General features: G+C 42.3%; 1 protein-coding gene across 2 annotated transcripts in view; it reads right to left on the reverse strand.

The window, feature by feature from the left end:
- The window catches only part of CALD1 (caldesmon 1), a 182662-nt gene extending 164415 nt beyond the window's left edge, over nt 1–18247 (reverse strand). Inside the window, exon 1 of one of the 2 annotated variants that reach the window (XM_064574931.1) lies at nt 18008–18247. The gene's annotated coding sequence lies outside the window, so the exon portion shown is untranslated. The remainder of the gene's footprint in view (nt 1–18007) is intronic. The other variant, XM_064574930.1, reaches the window with a different exon arrangement.
- Nucleotides 18248–18624: the final 377 nt, after the last annotated feature.

Raw genomic sequence — 18624 nt, forward strand, 5'->3', positions numbered from 1 at the left:
TGTTCTTTCAGCTGCAGAGCAACACCTGTAGAAATGCTAACTCACATCTGGTTCCATAAATCTGTTCTTTCTGATCCTCTGGAGAGATATTTTTATGTAAACTATATAGCTACATGTGGAATAGGAAAGACCAAAGCCGATGGCTAAATCTAGTAACCATTTCCACCCCAAGCCTTGAGCTCTTACTCTCTTCCTTGACTTTGATGTCTTCCTGAGAGTTGATTCAATCATCCATTTTATGAAAGGTGTCTCCTACCAGTTTCATTTATACTTAGATAATCAAGTCAAAGGGTTGATATTGTTACTTTTAGGAGGTGTTAAGGACTACCTCTGAGTCAAGAATATTAGTTTCATTCATTGATAAATGGATTCCTCCAATTATTTTTTTATACAAAGATACCAAGAAAAGATACCAACATTTCCTCATTATTATGTATTTTCATCCTTATTGATTCCACTGTATGTGTTATATCTCTACACAAAGCAACTTTAAAAACAAACCAACTATAATGAATCAAAAAATTGGTTACCTTGAAGGCAACTCATTTGTAATTACTATTTGAACTAAACTTAGCTCCCCCCCTCCAAAAAGTGATTTGCCAGTAAAAGCATAACAATAAGGAAGTAACCTTGACAGAAAGGACAATAATGACCCTCATGAGGGAAGGTTATAAAGCCACAAATCCAAATAACAATAGAACTAAGAGAGACCATATTTAATTCAACTCCTTCATTATAAGACGTGATGTCCTAGAAGGTTGAATCACCTGCCTGATGTCAAGTTGCTCAAAGACAGAAACTGAATTAAATGGATTCTTTCAGCTATTATCTGCTACTAACTCATATTTCAAAGACAATCTGGAAGCTTAGTACATGGGAGGCTATTATATATTGAGATGATTTCTATAAGGCAAGCCCCTCCATAATTTATATTTTAGTGATAGATATTTTTCATAAGCTGTGTGATATTTTGAAGTTGCCAAGACCTATAGATTTCATGATTTGGGGGAACATGGATCTGGTATTTTTTTCCTTCATTAGTGTCAAAGCTCTTATAAGTAACTGTGGTTTGATGCAACTTAGGAGCAGAGTTTCAGCTGTTCAACAGCCAAGTAAACCCTGCCATGCAAATACTTTGGTTGAAAACTATAAAATGGCAGTGGTAGGTGCTGCTAGATATTACCATCTGTTTGGGATGGCCAGCCTCAGTGACAGCAGCAATAGGGTTCCAGCATCTGGCATCAGTGTGGATCAGGCTGAGGAATCTGCTCATGGTCTCAAGGGAACAGACCAGAGAACAGAGGAGGCCCCGGGTATTTCAGGTGGAAAGCCCTCAGGAGATTGCTGGTTAGCATATGTTTGAGAAAAGAGTTTGCTTATGCAATTTTCACTCAAGGGTTACGAGTTCCATCAGTATCTCCATACTCTACATATTAAATTTTTACCATATTAAACATTATTCTGCTTTAAGGGACTTAAAAAAATAAATAAAGGACATTAGGCAAAGCCTAAGGCGATCCAAATAAAATGTGAAGTTGTGTTAATAATGCCATCCATACCATTTCATTAGTTGTGACAAATGTGCATAGTAACATTAACAATACAGGAAACTGGGTGGGGGCGTACCAGAACTCTGTAATATTCTTGCAATTCTTCTGTAAATCCAAAAACTATTCTAAAATAAAATTTTATTTTAAAAATAATAAAAATATACAATTTGACCCACCCATATGATTGCTTGTGCAAGCTTGGCCCCAAGCACACTTGCTAGGATCAAATATGCTTTTCTTCCACTCTTCCTCTTAGTTTCCTAGAGTATTTTTAAACTTTAATATATATGGCTATAGATATTATAATTACAGACATTACACAGCACAGCACTTTCACAGAAGTGATCTCATGTGTTAGAAATGTAAATGCTAATGAAAAACAATTTCAGTAAAGCTGAAAGCGACAAGATTCTTTGGTTTCAGATAGAGCTTATAAAAAACTTCTCTGGCTCAGTTGGTTAAGGTCTGCCTTTGGCTCAGGTCATGATCCCAGGGTCCTGGGATCAAGCTCTGCATCCAGCTCCCTGCTCAGCTGGGAGCCTGCTTCTCCTTCTCCCTCTGCCTGCCGCTCCCCCTGCTTGTGTTCTCTCTCTCTCTCTGACAAATAAATAAATAAAATCTTAAAAAAAAAATTTTTTTCTGGCTACACTGGAGAAAAAGCTCAAAGTGGATGGTAATCTCTCTTAATGATACCTCTTCACCACCAACTTGGGGTTTCAGATGGTCTCAAACAAGATAATTGTCAATGTTGCTTTTAAAGGTGAGGATGAAAAGGAATATGCTTGCCCCAAAAGCTAAAAACAAGGAAAAAAGGCTGAAACGGGCTGGGGCAGCCCCAGAAAAGTCAGCTGAAGCTGTCATGCATGGGGTAATTTTTGGAAATCTCAAATTCTAAACTTTGAATCTAGAGAGTTTCCTGTATGAACTCATAAGATATGACTTATGTCTTCCAAAAAATCCAATTAGCAAAAGTCTTCAGATTTCAAAGGCAAAATAAAATAAAACCATGTCTTAATGATATTTTGCCACCTAAAATGCCTTTCCATTAAAAATCTCATTGCTCCCTACCCGGTGTTATAGAGAAGGGAAAAGGCCATTGTCAGTTTATAATTGGGAAGCCTGAGGCACAAGGAGTCTGTTCATGGTCATACAGGCTATCAGCTGCGGACTTGAGCCAGGAACTGGGGCCACTTTTCTCTCAGACCACCTGGAATCTGAGGCCCCTGCAAAATGTAGGAGCCAAAAGTCAAAAACTTACTTCTCATTGCAAATACTCTCAGGAAAAAGAACTGGCAAGCCAGAAACTATCCCCAATAGAAAGAGTAATTGTTTTATGTTAACAGCATATCTAAGAACAGAAATATGGAAAAGCATGAAAGTTAAAAAAAAAAAAATCTTCACTCCTACACTCCTCATTTCCTCAAACACAGGTAGGTCAGCAGTTCTGGGCAGGCTGAGAGAATCACTCTGCCCAGTTTTAGGGCGTTAGAGAGCTCCTTGGGTAGATATATCCATTCCACCATTACTGTAACTGTATACCTACCCTGCAGAATGTGGTTGAAGTATTCTGATTTTTCCTTTTCTTATCATCAATTTTTTTTAAAAGATGTTATCTAAGCTACAGAGACATGAGGCCATCATGGTGAAAGTATATGGCTGCCAACAGCAGCAGAACATTTCCAACTGTATAAAGTTCAATGGGAGAAGAAATAAAAAATAGAAGGAGGAGAAGGAGGGAGAAGGAGGAAGAAGGGAAGAAAGAGAAGGGAGGAGAAGAAGAAAAGAGACGATTGATGGAGGAGGGTAGGGGAAGGTGGTCAGAAGAAAGGAAGGAAGGAGGAAACTTTACCAAAACCTTTATTTCCTTCCATAAAGCATCTTCTTTCATTGTTTTCACCTTCATTCATTAATTTTTGGGAGAAAGAAAGTTTTATGGTCAAAACCCTAAAATAAGTAAGCAAATAGATAAAAAGGAGAAGAGCTTTTTCCAGCTGACATAGTGCTATAACTGGTAAGATTGTCAGATATCTACGGATTGGGTTGCAAGAGAAAAATGTCTCCCTTTCTCATTTTAGAGTTGAGAAGGAGGTTCAGGCCTTCCTCGCATGGCCTGAATTGATCATGGAAGTTATTTTTCAGAATGAACCCTAAGTTGCATATGACTGAATCATAAAAAGAACAAGACTTGAAAGGGACTTAAGTCAATGTTTATTCTTTTTACCTTGAACTTTATTTCTACTTATGTTAAACCTATAGCGTGCTGCCAGGCCTTTGGTACATATTGCTTTAGGTGGGAAAACAGCCCAGATTACCGAAGGCATGATGAAGGCAATGCACAGTTAGCTTAGAGTCTCATTTTCTCTTCATGTTTCAGGCCATATATTTTCAACTCTAATTGTGTACAGGTACACACATCAGAAACATATCCTGTAAGATCCCAGACACACACACAGCATGTGTCTACACGACAGTGCTAGACACAGCTGCTCACATGGTGTAGAGACTGCTCTAGGCTCTGGGCGAAGGGACTGAAGTGGTGGACAGTCCACTAAGAGCTCATCTGAGACCCAAGGCAGCTTGTAACATTCGCTGGTGGTGCTGGTTGTGTGCGTATGTGTTTAGACAGGCAGGAAATCTGTCCTGCATGTTTAATGGCAGAGAAAGTGGCCTCCCTGAGATGCAGGCAAGATTGTACCAAAACAAAAGGAGATAAGAGACCCCAAGGGAAGAGAAGTGAGGAGGGGATCAGGAAAAATAGAACCACACACTGAATTTCTTGGGGTAGAAATAAAAAGAAGAATCAGAACACAATTTCTTTTCTTTTCTTTTTTTTTTTTAAGGTACAGAAACAGAAGGAATGGTTGCTAGGTGAAGTGAGGTCTATGGAGGCAGAAAAGTGCACCATGGATAGGATAACTGTTCATCCCAGTTTGCCTGGGACAGTCTCCATTTAGGACTGTTATTTTAGGGAAATTATTAATATCTCCTTCTTTCCCTCTCAAAAGTGTCCTGGTTTGGATAATAAATGGCACTGTCACCCCCTTATCTACCACCTCTGGCCTAAGACAGGGTGTAGCCATAAATAAGACTGAAACTAGGAAATGGAACCATGAAGAGCTTTAAGGAAGGGGTAAAGGGAAACAATGGCAAAGAAGAGAGGGGTTAGGAGACAAGGTATAATGCATGGGCAATTTATAATCAACTATGCCAAACACAGATAAACTTAGAAAGACCGTTGGGAGGAAAAGGGTATAAAAACTTAAGGATGAATGCAGAAGAGACAGAAGACAACAAAGACAAAAGGCAAATGATTCAGAGCACAAATATGTGCAGGCTTCTAATATTTTCCCCTGTATGTGGGAATTCGTGGTTATGATCAGCATGTATAAAAATAACTGAAAATGGCCATCCCTGCTTTCCACCCTGCACCAGCACACACGAAGTCTCGCCTGCTGCTGCTTACGTCCTCCGAGGGCCCTGCCTCGCAGACTCAGAGGCTGCCTCAGCCAAGCCTTCCCACCAAGCCCCCTCCCCTACTTGTGATGGCTGCATACCAGACAGTCTGCCACCGCGGTTTCATGGGCTTCCACAGATAGGCCACAGTATGTGAGGCTGCATTTCAGTGCGTCATTTCAGAGACCTCTTTTGACTTTTTACTGGATCAGAATTTTGTATTGCAAAAGGCAGAAAGTAAATGTCAAGGGCAAGTTCAAAAGGCCAAGTGATTTCGAGCTAAGCAATTCCTAGACCCAGAGGGGAGATGGAATACTACCAGCAATAGGGTCTTTGGCATTTAGAGGTTCAGAAAATATGGTGTATGGATTTCCATCACCATTTTGAACTGCAGCATGTTATGGCTTGAATTGTGTCTCCCTCAAAATTCTCATGTTGAAGTCCTAACGCCCGTACCTCAGAATGTGACCTTATTTGGAGACAGGGTCTTTCCAGAGGTAATCAAGTTAAAATGAGGTCATGTGGGGCCCCTGGGTGGCTCAATCGGTTAAGCGGCTGCCTTCAGCTCAGGTCATGATCCCAGGGTCCTGGGATCGAGCCCCACATCCGGCTCCCTGCTTGGCGGAGAGCCTGCTTCTCCCTCTCCCTCTGCCTGCCACTCTGCATACTTGTGCTCTCTCTTTCTCTCTGTCAAATGAATAAATAAAATCTAAAAAAATACAATAAAATAAAATGAGGTCATCAGCATGGGCCCTAATCCAATGTGACTGGTGTCTTTTAAGAGGAGGAAATTTGGGTAGAGATACGGATACAGGGAGAATGCTATGTGAACACGAAGACAGCCATTTACCAGCCAAGGAGAGAGGCCTGGAACAGATCCTTCCATCAGAGCTGTCAGAAGGACCGATACTGCCAACACCTTACTTTTGGAATTCTAGCTTCCAGAACTGTGAGACCGGAAATTTCTGTTGTTTAAGCCATCCAGTTTGTGGTACTTTGTTACAGTAGCCCTAGGGAACTAATACCTCAGATGCAATCTGGTCAAAGATGGGAGTTAGAAGTTGACCAGACTTTTCAGTTTCCTCATTTCCCTGAGAAGACTAAGTAATGCTTCTTTGAGTTGTCTAAAAGAGTGGGCACTCCCTGTGGCAAGACTGGACTGACTGGCCCTTAGGAAATAATTTCAATTGCTCATGCCTTGGTTTCTCCCTCCATGAAGTTGGATATAGGGCCTGTGTTCTGAAACCCCCACTGTGACTGTTATTAAGGCAAAGGGTGATCACGTGAATATTCTGAGTTTGAGGCAGGAAGGTCAACCTTACATGTGAAGACTTATTAATAAATACTATCTCTGAGAAGAGCTGGCAAGGTGAGTGGACTCTAACTTCTTGAGTCAACCTATACAGAGAGGTACAGTCCCTGACTTCCTACCTGAGCCTCATAGAACCAGCTCTGTCTTGGCCTTTTGAATATCTAAATTTGACATAATCAAAAACTAAAATAACTCATATATTCGGACAAAGAGTTTTCATCTTTCAGTACATAATTCCAGAATATTTCCCCTGAATCAGGGAAAAGGGTGTAACCTGCTTGTTAAACTGTCTCTGCTACCAAGAAAGGAAAACACAAAAGTATTTCTGCAGGCTTTTTTTTTTTTAACTGCTATGGGCCTAGATTCTCATCCTGTCTCTCACTTGAATTATCTCTTGAGTCAGTAGTGAAAGAAATGGTGTTTAGCCCTGCTTCCTTATATGGCAGGGAATGACAATGTACTTGTCTATTTGAACTGCAGTGTGGCTCCCTGACAAATTATAATGATTGGTTATGGAAACCTCCCACTCTGGTTTCCATCGTATTCCTGAGGAAAGACACAGAGCAGACAGCTGGAGGGAAATGGGAAGGGCTAGACTCAAGGAGTGGCACTGAAACTGGCTCTGCCATTTGCCAGTTGTGTGACTTTGGGCAAGTTCTTTAATTTACTTTACAGCCCTGAGATAGTCATCTTCAACTAGAACTGTGACTGTCACTCAGCAAGCTTATCTTCTTACCCATCTCTAACCTACAAGGCCTTGGGATAACTATCCATCCATTTCGATTCACTGTCCCTCCCAAATTCAGCATTTTTTCTCCGATAAGTCTCAATCTTCTTCTCTCTCTGTATCTCACTCTCCTCTCTTCTTTTTTCCTCCACCCCCCCCCCGTCTCTCTCTCTCATTCCATATCTAAAACACTAAAACCTACAAAATGACCCAGCCTCAGGAATAATAAACCCCTTTAGCTATACCAGATAAAGATGATCTAGAATGTTAAAGTCAGTGCACATCCAATGATAAGGGCAGAGGAGAAACCTCTGTGGTTGAAAGGGATGGTGGAGGTCGTCTGCTTCCGCAGAGCAGGGCTGCATGAGCTCCAGAGACAGACAGATCTGGTTAGAAAGTGCTTACGCTGACCTGAACAGGGTTTCCTTTAAGTGCTGTCTACTGGTCCTCGTCCCACCTCAGGGAGAACCTGACATGAAAGAAGGTGGCTTCTTTTGCTCCATCTACATCATGACCACGAAGTAGCCAAGCTGGGAAAGTGTGGCTCGGGGCGTGGAGACTAACGGGAATGCATGCCTACAGATCGGCTCATGGTTATCACAGCTGATAGCTGATGATTTTTAATTTAGTGCCAGCATGTACAAAGCAGTTTAGAGACATTATTTCTAATCCTTATAATAACTAAAAAGTGAAGGAATGGGGCACCTGGGTGGCTCAGTCGTTAAGCAGGTCATGATCCCGGGGTCCTGGGATCGAGCCCCGCACTGGGCTCCCTGCTCAGAGGGAAGCCTGCTTCTCCCTCTCCCGCTCTCCCTGCTTGTGTTCCCTCTCTCGCTGTGTCTCTCTCTGTCAAATAAATAAATAAAATCTTTTAAAAAAATAAAAATAAAAAGTGGAAGAATAATAATCCCCTTTTTATAGGTAAAGAAACAGGGCGGGGAAATAGTCAATTTAAGATTCAAACTCAAGTCTTCCAGATTCCAAAGTGTGTGCTCTAATGGGTCACACCTCCAGAGCCACACACAAACCAGGGTTCCCCATCATTGGAGTAATTAGCAGGACGCAGCACAGCTTGGTGGCTGAGCGTGTGGACTATGGAGCCAGGTTATCCAGGTTTGAATCCTGGCTCTGCCACTTCCTAGCTTTGTGACCTTAGATATGTCACTTAACCGAGTCGTAAGTCAGTTTGCTCATCTGTGAATGTGGTTGTTGTATGGAGATTACTTGTTTGATTTTTATCTAATAAACACCTAGATGCTACTTAGCACGTGCCGGGCACTGTTGTAAGCACTAAGTAATAATATAATTAGGAATCAATGAGTTCAAACATGAATACTGGCTTCAGCTTTCTTATCAGTAAGAAATAAATTGTGCACATTTCTTTCCTTTTTTTTTTTAAGATTTTATTTATTTATTTATTTGACACAGAGAGATAGACAGCTAGAGAGGGAATACAAGCAGGGGGAGCAGGAGAGGGAGAATCAGGCTCCTGGCTGAGCAGGGAGCCTGATGCGGGGCTCGATCCTAGGATCCTGGGATCATGACCTGAGCCAAAGGCAGACGCTTAACGACTGAGCCATCCAGGCGCCCCTGGACATTTATTTCTTTACTCATTTAACTCTCTACTATGTATGGGGTGAGGCACGTTTTTAGTTTCAAGTCACAGCATTGAAAAACCCAAAGTCCCTGATTCATGGCACTTATGTTCTAGAGCATAAGAAATAATCAGCAAGTAAGCAAATAAATATACAATCGTAAGCATACATTATGAATCTTCATGCAACAAAATAACAGAGGTATTCTGATTGGCTGTCCTGCGTAGAGGCTAATTTTATCAACCCGATACCTTAGGTGTGCTCGGAAATGTTTCACAACAAGCTCTGGGCCTGGGGGGGGGGGGGTCTCTGATTTGTAGCATTTGCTAATTTCAGTGGTATTTCCCTCATACAGACACAATAAATGTAACTAACCTCTAGAGCACAGATAATAATAAAACATAATAATTAGGAAGGAATGAGTTTTGAGTATTTATTACCTTGGTTTTTAATATAATTGTCAGTTGATATATGTTAATTTCTAATAATGACTATGTTTAATAGCCAGTCCTCAAAATCTTAAAAATTTAACAGTTGGCTTTTGGGAGCTAGTATGCGCTGGCTTCCCACACTACTGTTTCGGGTGCATGGAGAGGGGGGACAGTGTCAGAGGGAAATGAGACCCAGGCGGTGTGATGTCATTATGCATGTGGATCCTCATCTACTTCCTTTTTAGCTGCTCTTCTCCAGCAAGTACTGCCTTCATGTACACAGTGGAAGCCCTGCTCTGTAAACCAAGCAGCATCTGTACAAATAAGTAGCAATTCTGGCATTCTTATTGGACCACATTACTCATGCAGAGATACTTTTAGCTCTACAATCCTTAGTGAGTATAATTTATGTACTTGCTGCCCTGAATATGATAGCTTCTTCTGTGTAGGTTACATCTTCAGGATGTAACTCCTGACTACTGAGTAAAGGAAGACCCTAGAGATGGATTTTCAGCTCTGCAAAAGCATTCACCTGAGGCCTCTTGTCTCTTAGGGCTCACATGCTTCTGAAAGGGCCATCCCTGGAAACGTCTAAGCCAGAGGCTATGATGGCCCTGGCCTCAGAGGAGAGGTAGGGTGAGGGTGGAGGGAGCTTCTCCCCTCTTCTGCTCAGGATTTGTACATTTCTTACCCCAAGGCTGAGAACAGAGAAAAACATCTTCTGTTTTTCCTGGTAAGTTAAATACCTAAAGTAACCTAAACAAACATCCTAAGGACAGAAATACTTAAAAGAGATTTTTTTCCCTCAATTCACCCCTCCCCCAAAGCCTAAATTTCACTTAGTAATGGTGGCTGGAACAGGAAGTGGAAATACCATGAGAAATTTTCTTCTTGCCACATTTCCAATGCTTTACAAAAGCAAACACTGGAAATCTCATCAGAAAGCTTGACCTTACAGGGTTGACAGAGTTGATAGCTTTGCGCCCAAACCAAAAGAGTATGGGAAGCTGGAGGAATTTTCAGATAAATATTCTAGCTCTTCCAAAGAGATTCTTCGGGAAAACTGATTATTTGGAATATACAGCTGTAACTTTCAGAAAGAAATTACTCAAAACTAAACAACTAGGCTTCTGAGGAATAAGTTATGCCATATATCTACTATAAATTATTTTAAGCAGAGATGTACAGAATTGTTTCTGAGCCAAGGTATTTTAGCAGAATCACCAGAGAGTTTTTACAAACTACAGATGCTGGACCTTGCTCTAGACCTACTGGATCACAGTCTCCAGGGGATGGGGACTCAGGGCTTTATGTTTTCAAAAAGCCCTACAGTTGATCCTGATTAAGACGCTGGTTAAGATCTACTGGACTATAGATTATAAGCAAATCAGGCTGTGTTGTATAATCGAAATCCCTGAACTGTTAAAATGGGACAGACAGTCTCTCTTGCTTCTTTCAGGAGAAGCAATCCAGTGGACTGAAATAGGTAGCAGCCTGGGACTTAGGAGCTATGTTTTCCGGAACCACCTTTGCCACTAATTAACTGGGAGACCTTGGTCAAGTCACTTGGGTTTGTTCTTTCATTCAACAGATATTGGGCTTCTGCGATGTGCCAGGAACTGGGTATACATTAATAATAATAAAAAAAAAGATGCTTCCTGCCCTTATAAATCTTACTGACATTAATCAAAGAAACCTACAAATGCATGTATAATTTTACTTGATGTGGCTAGGCTTTAGTGTCTGGAAAATGAAAAATCACTAGTTCTTTTTTTTAAAGAATTTCTTCTTAAAATCCTAAATTTCTTGTCCCAACTTCCACGTAATATAATTATATGTTTTAAGTGCAATGACTGAGAAAACACAATACCAAAACTACTATGAATTCAGTAACTCTTTTAAGTAAATTGACATTTTATCATCATAATGCATCTATATAATTAGAAAATAGTAGCATGTATTATGTAAGATGTATTATTTACAATACATCAAAACCATTTGCTGCATATATGGATTTGTTCACCTCTTGCAATAATTTTGTGTCCTCCCCAGGATCCAAGGTACAGAGGTTAGGAACCCATGGACTACATCGATGATGTGAAATACATGGCACCTGAGTAGCAATGTCCCTTTTCTTCCACAACAGACATCACTGTCAGTGAGAGCATTTGTTGCCCCCAGTGAGCTTGGGACTCAGCCTCAGAATCCTTCTCAACACACTGTTCCAGGTGGTCACTACCAATTGTTTGGAGCTGGCAAACAGACGGAAAATGATTTGTGCTTCCTGGGCTAAATGCCTCCTAAGACCCTGCCCAGCTTTAGAAATACAGGATAACATGTATTCAGTTCTTCTGTCTTGAGAAACATGAATGCCTTCTCCCCTTTCCATATAAAAGTACTCCAAATATTTGAAGACATCCACATGGCCCTGATTTTCCTTCTTTTGGGATTAGATCCCTTATCTATTTCTCATCTTCTGTTCTCCTGACCCTCTCTGGTCCCTGACACTCATTCCTGGAGGCATACGTGTGAATGCTTCTCTGAAGAACAAGCCCAGAACAGAGCATGTTGTCTTGTTTTGTTCTGTTTTACTTCCCCTGATAGACATCGAGACAGGTGTCCAGTGAATGAAAGATTACACTACAAACACTGCAGAGAACGGAAACTTTCACTGATTGGGTACACTAGCTTTTATGCAGTAAGTTTATGAAGTACTGTAATCTACATTGAGATGTAGTTTTTATTTGTTATAATTATAAATCATTATTTATTGAATTTTAAAGATTGCTTTAGTTTGGGAGGAGCCATAGCACACCTATGACTCATATCAAGTTTCCTGCCAACAAAAACACTCAAGTGTTTTTCTTTAGAATCCTTCTCAAATGGATAATTCTTATCTTTTCAATTATCAGGGGTGCAAGCTTCCCAGCTAACCTCCCTTAAGATCAGTTCATTGGGCAGTGCCAAAGTGGTCATCAAGTACTATATGACCCTGATATTAAGTGTTTGCCTCTCCAGGAATTCAGTCACATAAAAATTGGAATGACATTCACTGATAGCTGTTGGACATTTCAGCTAATTTGCCTTCCATGCCTAACTCTCTCTTCTAACTAAAATTGCCCACTGAGCTTTTTCTTTTCCCCAGAGGTGATGGTGACTACTGCTGTCAGTCCCACTGGTAATCCACCCATAAGCATGCCAGTAACCTTTGATATCCTCCTGCTAAGGGATTTGCCAAAGACCATAGTTATCAGCCGAACCACTCAGGTCTCCTCTCAGAATTTGACCAGGAAGCACAGAAGGAACTTTCCAGTCTGTAGAACAGCAGAAAGGAGCAGTCACATGTGCTGCAGCTGAGTTACGTTAATGGAGGCACATAGACCTCTGCTGAGATACTTTGACCCACCTTGATTCCAACCCTATTCTCTATGGATCCTGGTCCTATCATGGCTTCTGTTCTTGGATTCTCTTGTGATTCCATCCCTTTATTATTCCATATGTATCTTTTTTTTAAGATTTATCTATCTGAGAGAGAGCGCACATGCATGCACACGTGTACATGTGTGTGCAAGTTGGGGGAGGAGCAGAGGGAAAGAATCTTCAAGCAGACTCCCCACTGAGAGCGAGCCCGAGGCGGGGCTCGAGCTTACAACCCATGAGATCATGGCTGAGCCAAAACCAAGAGGTGGGTGCTTAACTGACTGAGCCACCCAGGCACTCCCTCCCCCCACCCCCATATGTATCTTATAATCCTGTCCCTTTACTTGAGCTACCGCAGCCTATTAACATAGGGTTTCTCTGTTCTGAACACTGTGCCAGGTGTTCTCACCCATGTTACCGTACCTGTCTGCACACTGCCTTGCTAAACAGGCTTTTGGTTTCTAAACCTCCGCCTGCCTTTTGATTTTTGCTGTTTTACTTTTACTTAGCTGGTTGTGATTCACACATTAGTCCATTGTTGTACTTTATATCCATTCTGGCTTAGCCCTCCTAACCCCAGTGGAACTAATGTCCTCGATGCTTCTGGCCCTTGGACCCCTTGGGCACTTTTCCCTGGTCCGGCCCATCTTTAGCACACAGGTGAAATCTGCCTAGTCCCCAGGTTGAGACAAGCGAGAGGGAATGTTACATGTGGGTGTCAAAGGAACTAATTATATATTCCTACTTAACATGTCCATATAAAAGTACTCCAAAAGTACTTTCCAAGTACTTTCCAAGTAAGATGATTTCCTTACAGTCAAGTGTTTTCATCCGTATATTAACAGAACAATGCCAGAAGCCTCAGGAAGTGATTAAAAAGCAATTTATCTTGAAGTTATCCATCACTAAAATATATATATAAACAAAAGCCATGTACTAAAATGAGTGCTTACTAAGAACACTCAATTCATTTAAAATATCTCCCCCCACCCAGGACTTTCTTTCAATTATTCCTTGACTGCTACCTAGCAATCCTTTTCTTAAGCTTGTGCTGCTCTCTCAGCACATGCTTGGCAGCAGCCTGTCCCAGCTTCTCCAACTCCTACAAGCTCCCCACAGAAAACTGCTTATCTAGAGATGATCTCCTTTTCTTTGCAATGGGGGCCATATGCAATGGGGGCCTTCTATGTATCTTTGTATTCACACCATCCTTTCTTCCTCCAGAAAATCTGCGAAACAAGGAAGGACACCTCCACTCATGTTCTGATCCCACCCACCCTTGTCTCCAATGGAAATCAAGACTTCACCTCACTCCCCACCCCAACCTCCCCCAGCTCAAGGTTTCTCACCTGTCAATCACAAAAGGTGGCTTCACAAGGGACCGCAAGGGTTTAGAGTTTTTATCAGCTTTCAGAGGTACCTACAGCAACCACAAGGGAGGGATGAACAACTGACAAGGCTATGCCATCACCTCTCCCTCCTGCGCCCAGCCATCCTTTTCTTCCTGTCCTCCTCCCACCCTCACTCACTGCCAGCCAACTGTGAGTTTGGGGGTGAGAGGCAGAGTGATTCTTTTTCCACAGAAACTGCTTCAACATCTACTCTGTCTGCTCTAACTTTTCTCCCTCTGCCCAAAAAAGTGAAGAGGCTTTCCCCTATCTTGAACATAACTGGGCTTGACCCTTCCGCTAGTCTCTGGGCTTCACCCTAAAGCTAGGGCACTGCAGATTGTCAGTGTTGCATCAGGAAAGGCCTTGTTTGGCCTGGGGATGGAGGAGTGAGGGGAGCTGGTAGAGACAGAGGACTGGGGGTAGGGAAATTAGGGAGGCCACCAAGGATCAGTCCCAGGAGAGCCAGCTGGGGATACTAAAGATTGAGGGAAATGGGGGCGGGGGGGGGGGGGTTAGATCCATGGAGCAGTCTGGTCTCAATACCAACAGGAACCACAGCCAGGTGCTCCTGATTACCTCATCCTCTCTACAAGACCCAGGCTTGACATGCTGGGATTAGTTCCATGCTTTTGGCTAGAGGCAGAGAAGCTGCCTCATTTACTAAGGCCTTTCTGTTGTCAGCACCTTGTCATTGGTCTTCTACTCAACTGGATCTTCAGATTTCCTGGTTCCTGGATATGGCCTTGTACCACTGATAACCCATCTTATTCTGCCTCCTGATATCTGTGTTCTCCTGGTGTCTGATCACCAAAGCTAAAGTTTAGATAACACTGGGGTAGACCACTATTCCCAGGACTCGGGGTTCTAGAAAGAACTAGGATTCACAAGGTACCACTCAAAGGTCCTCAAATATGAGGAAGGAGCAGATAATCAGGGATATTAGGCAAGGAGCGGAGGATACAGTCAAGATGAGCCTAATGTCCAGAGGCCTCAAATTATACACAGTTTGGAGTATACAGCCTACAGAAAAGAGGGGCAAACAGCCTCATCTCATTTGGACATTTTAACCACTATGGGAGGTAGGAGAAGCATCATAATGCCCATTGCACATATGAGGTCAAAGAGTTAATGGCTTCCTCAAAGGTCTGGGCTATCTGAACAGGGGAACCAGTGGTGGGACTAAGCTCTCATAGCAGTGCTCCTGAGTTTAGCCTGAGCTACAAGTATCTCTTTAAATTACCCAAGGACTCAGAACCTATGGGCATCTCTCTAATGACAAACTTGGATTAGCGTGATAGATGAAGGACTTTCAGTAAGGATCTAATGGTTCTATTTTCAGGCTCTGAGAGAATTTACCCAGAAAACTCTTTTAAAGTCTGAAAATTCTTTGGCAGTATCTAACCTCCTCCTTAGGCCTACCATGCTATTTACATACCACTTTGTCAGCATTTTCCCCGTCCCCCGACCATGGCCTCACCCCACCACATTTCCAAGACATGTGATAGACTGCAGGCAGATGGGGATTGAGCTAATTCCCTTACATGCCTATCTCTACGTCACTTTTCTGTCTTGCTGAAGAATCACTGATGAGCAGCCCTGCTACCATGAAGATACCATGAGGTTGTCTCCATGACAGCTATATGTGGGGGTTCTTTTTGTTTGTTTTTATTGGGCCAAGGGAGGAAGAGAGAGAATCTCAAGTGTGCCCCCTGCCCAGTGTGGAGCCTGACGCAGGGTGACCTCACAACCCTGAGATCATAACCTGAGCCGAAATCAAGAGTCAGACGCTTAACTGAGCCACCCAGGCGCCCCAACTATATGTGTTTTTAAGGAAAGGCCTACTGAGGTGCATTTTAGGCTTATCAGACAGAGAATACCCAGGCTGCACTCAGGACCAACCTATTCCATCTGCCACAGAACAGGAAATGCTCAGGCCAGTCACAGGAGCCAATCAGAATTGTTAATAGCCTCAGCATCAGGTATGCTTTTATGTATCTCATTTAAAGCCTTTAAGCTGCAGTTTGAACCTGGTTCTCCTCTTAACTTTAATGCAAGAATTGCATATTTATTTAAAGCAAATTTTCGATCTGAATTATTTAATTTATTCTACTTATTCCATTGGCTTTGAGCCAGTGGAAACAACCTAGCATGTCACCTATGGACCCATCCACTGTGCATTCCTTGTGTGTACTGAGATCAATTTTTTATTAGTGACTTGTTATTCTAGACCTTTGCCATTGTACTTCTCTTTATTAAATGATTTTATTAAAATGAAAGTTTTTGCATGGCAGTTTCATCATGCTCCATGTACCTCCCCAATTGGGGAGCTGTGTTCTAGCTAATATTCAGCTGGAGGAAAGTAGCACCAAGAGCTGCCCAAAGTTCAATATAAAGTCAAACAGCAAATCCCCTTGCTCCAGCACATCACTCAGAGAGTACAACACTTATTTTGAAAAATGTGTTTTTGTGGTTGTCGGGGGATGGGGCGCGCACAAGGAAGAGAGGGGAGCGTGGTGGCAGCAGAGTTTGAACTTTCAGGGATTTGGAGATGTTGGTTTCAAAATGGAATTTATCCGCAAATCCCAAGATTATAGATTTCCTTCCAAACTGCATTCCCTACATGGTTTAGAGAACAGTTGAAAAAGAAATTGCTCTCCATATTTTGATTGACATTAAAAACACTGTGAAAATAGTTTGGAACTTGATCTCTTTGAGGGAAGGACAATAATCAAACTATAGCTTTCGCTTGCAGCCCTTTCCCCCACACTTACTCAGAACTGTTCCAGGAAAAGAAATTCACAGGGAACTCTGTTCTCATATATCACTTCTAGGAGGAGAGAGAGGCATTCTCAAGAAAATTATCCCTAAACTTCTAAATACAAAGAGAAAAGATTATTTAATGAATCTCAACACAAAACCACCTCACTTGACAGAACAAAATCCAATTCAGTCATGTGGAGCCGAAAACCTTTAATATCCAAGTTTATTTAAAAATGATCAGACTTGCCCTTCTTGCCACATACCACCTCGTATTCACTTAAGCTCTAGCCCTACACGCCTGGTTTTGCCAAATACATTAGAAAGATTTTACTATTCCAGTTTACAAGTCCATCTGCATAGCCCTGTTAACAGAAGGGATCTATGAATACCAAGTACTTTGTTCTCATCCACTTTTTTTGAACATGTATTACCATAGCACTAGAATTCCCTCACCCTTTACAACCAGCAATTTCTAAAAGGAATTCCAGGCTACTACCACCTGGCTGCCTTGTACTACTGTTTAAGATGCCCAAATGTGTGTGACTATGATGAGATGAAAGCCTGCTTCCTCCCTTTCTGGAACACCTTTGCAAAACTACATCTTTTCACATTCTCTACTCACAGGCACACTTCCAAACAGAAAATAAGATTTCTTAAGGAACAGCTTGGTAGGATGTTAAACGTGATTTCTAAAAACACACCCACTAGCACACGCATTCTCTCATTATTAGGTTTTATAGGAAACAGATCATGGTAGGCATCTTCCTGTCTTGGCAAATATCAGATCAGTTATGTTAACCCAACTGGTGCTAAATGCTCTTTCCACCTCTGACCTTATTTCCTTGCAGCTCTAGAAGTCCAGCCTTAAAAACTGGTAGCAGAACAATCTGCAAATGGCTTTGGTTAAAAACCATTACTTTTTTGGCTTCTCATTAACCTAAAAAGTTGTTTTTAAAGTAAAACCTCTTTAGATGTCTGGGAATAAAAGATGCAGGAGAGACCACTGGTGTGGGCACATGAGCACGGCCCGCCTGTTGACCCTGGCCTGTGGCTATCAGATACAGTCCCTGTGGCACTCCTAAACAAAAGGCTTTCCTTATCAAGGTTGCCGGTGGTCCCTGAGTATACATCTCTACGTGAGCTCTCCTCTCGTCCCAACTCCAAGAACAGAACTTGAAATCTCATCCTGTTTGTCTTCCGGGAACATCTGCAGGGCAGCAAAGCCCAGTCTGGCTCTGAGAATTCGCATGGTTTCTTGGCTTTTACAATCCTGCATCTCCAGCTACCTTAAGCAAGAATGTTGAGTGAAGCCCAGAGAAAGCCCCCAGACTCTGGAAGAGATTAAAAGAAAAGCCCTCTGTGGCTTACCTCGCAGGCTGCACCTTCTTCCTGGGGACTCAGTCGGAAAGGAAGGACTGATTTCTCTAGCAGGAGCACAGCAAGAGGGCAGGCAGGCAGGCAGCCTAATACACAGGGCTCTATTCAATAAAACTCCAGACCGCCCTTCCTTAGCCCCTCCCAGAAGCCCGTGCTAAGTGAACACATATCCCCTATGTTTACAGTCGGCAGTCGGCGGTATGCATTGTCCTGTAGTTTTTCTAATCGGGCAGCCAATGACGACACCCGGCCAGGCCAGCCGAGGTGGACGCAGCCTGCCTGTGCAGATGCCTGTCATTCCCTAGGCATGCTCAGGAAATCACTCATCAGAAAAACCAAGACCGAAAAAGCTCTGAAACTGCGTGCAGGCTGCCAAAACCAGCCAGCTACATGCCCTTTTTTGGTTATCCTTAGCAGGGCCTCTGGAAGTGAATCCATTGTCAGGAACAATCATAAGAAATGTTAATCTTGGAGAAAGAGGCTGTCTTGTAGAACGCAGATGCAACTTTAAAAAGAAAGCACAGTCTATGAAACTTAAAAGTGAGCAGTCCGTTAAGTTTGGTGGCGTGGGGGTGGGGAAGGGTTTTTTGATTTGAGGGAGCCCTAAT

This window comes from Mirounga angustirostris, unplaced genomic scaffold (assembly GCF_029215605.1).
Source record: "Mirounga angustirostris isolate CCGP_5_RB_7025 unplaced genomic scaffold, mMirAng1.0.hap1 SCAF_12, whole genome shotgun sequence".
NCBI lineage: Eukaryota > Metazoa > Chordata > Mammalia > Carnivora > Phocidae > Mirounga > Mirounga angustirostris.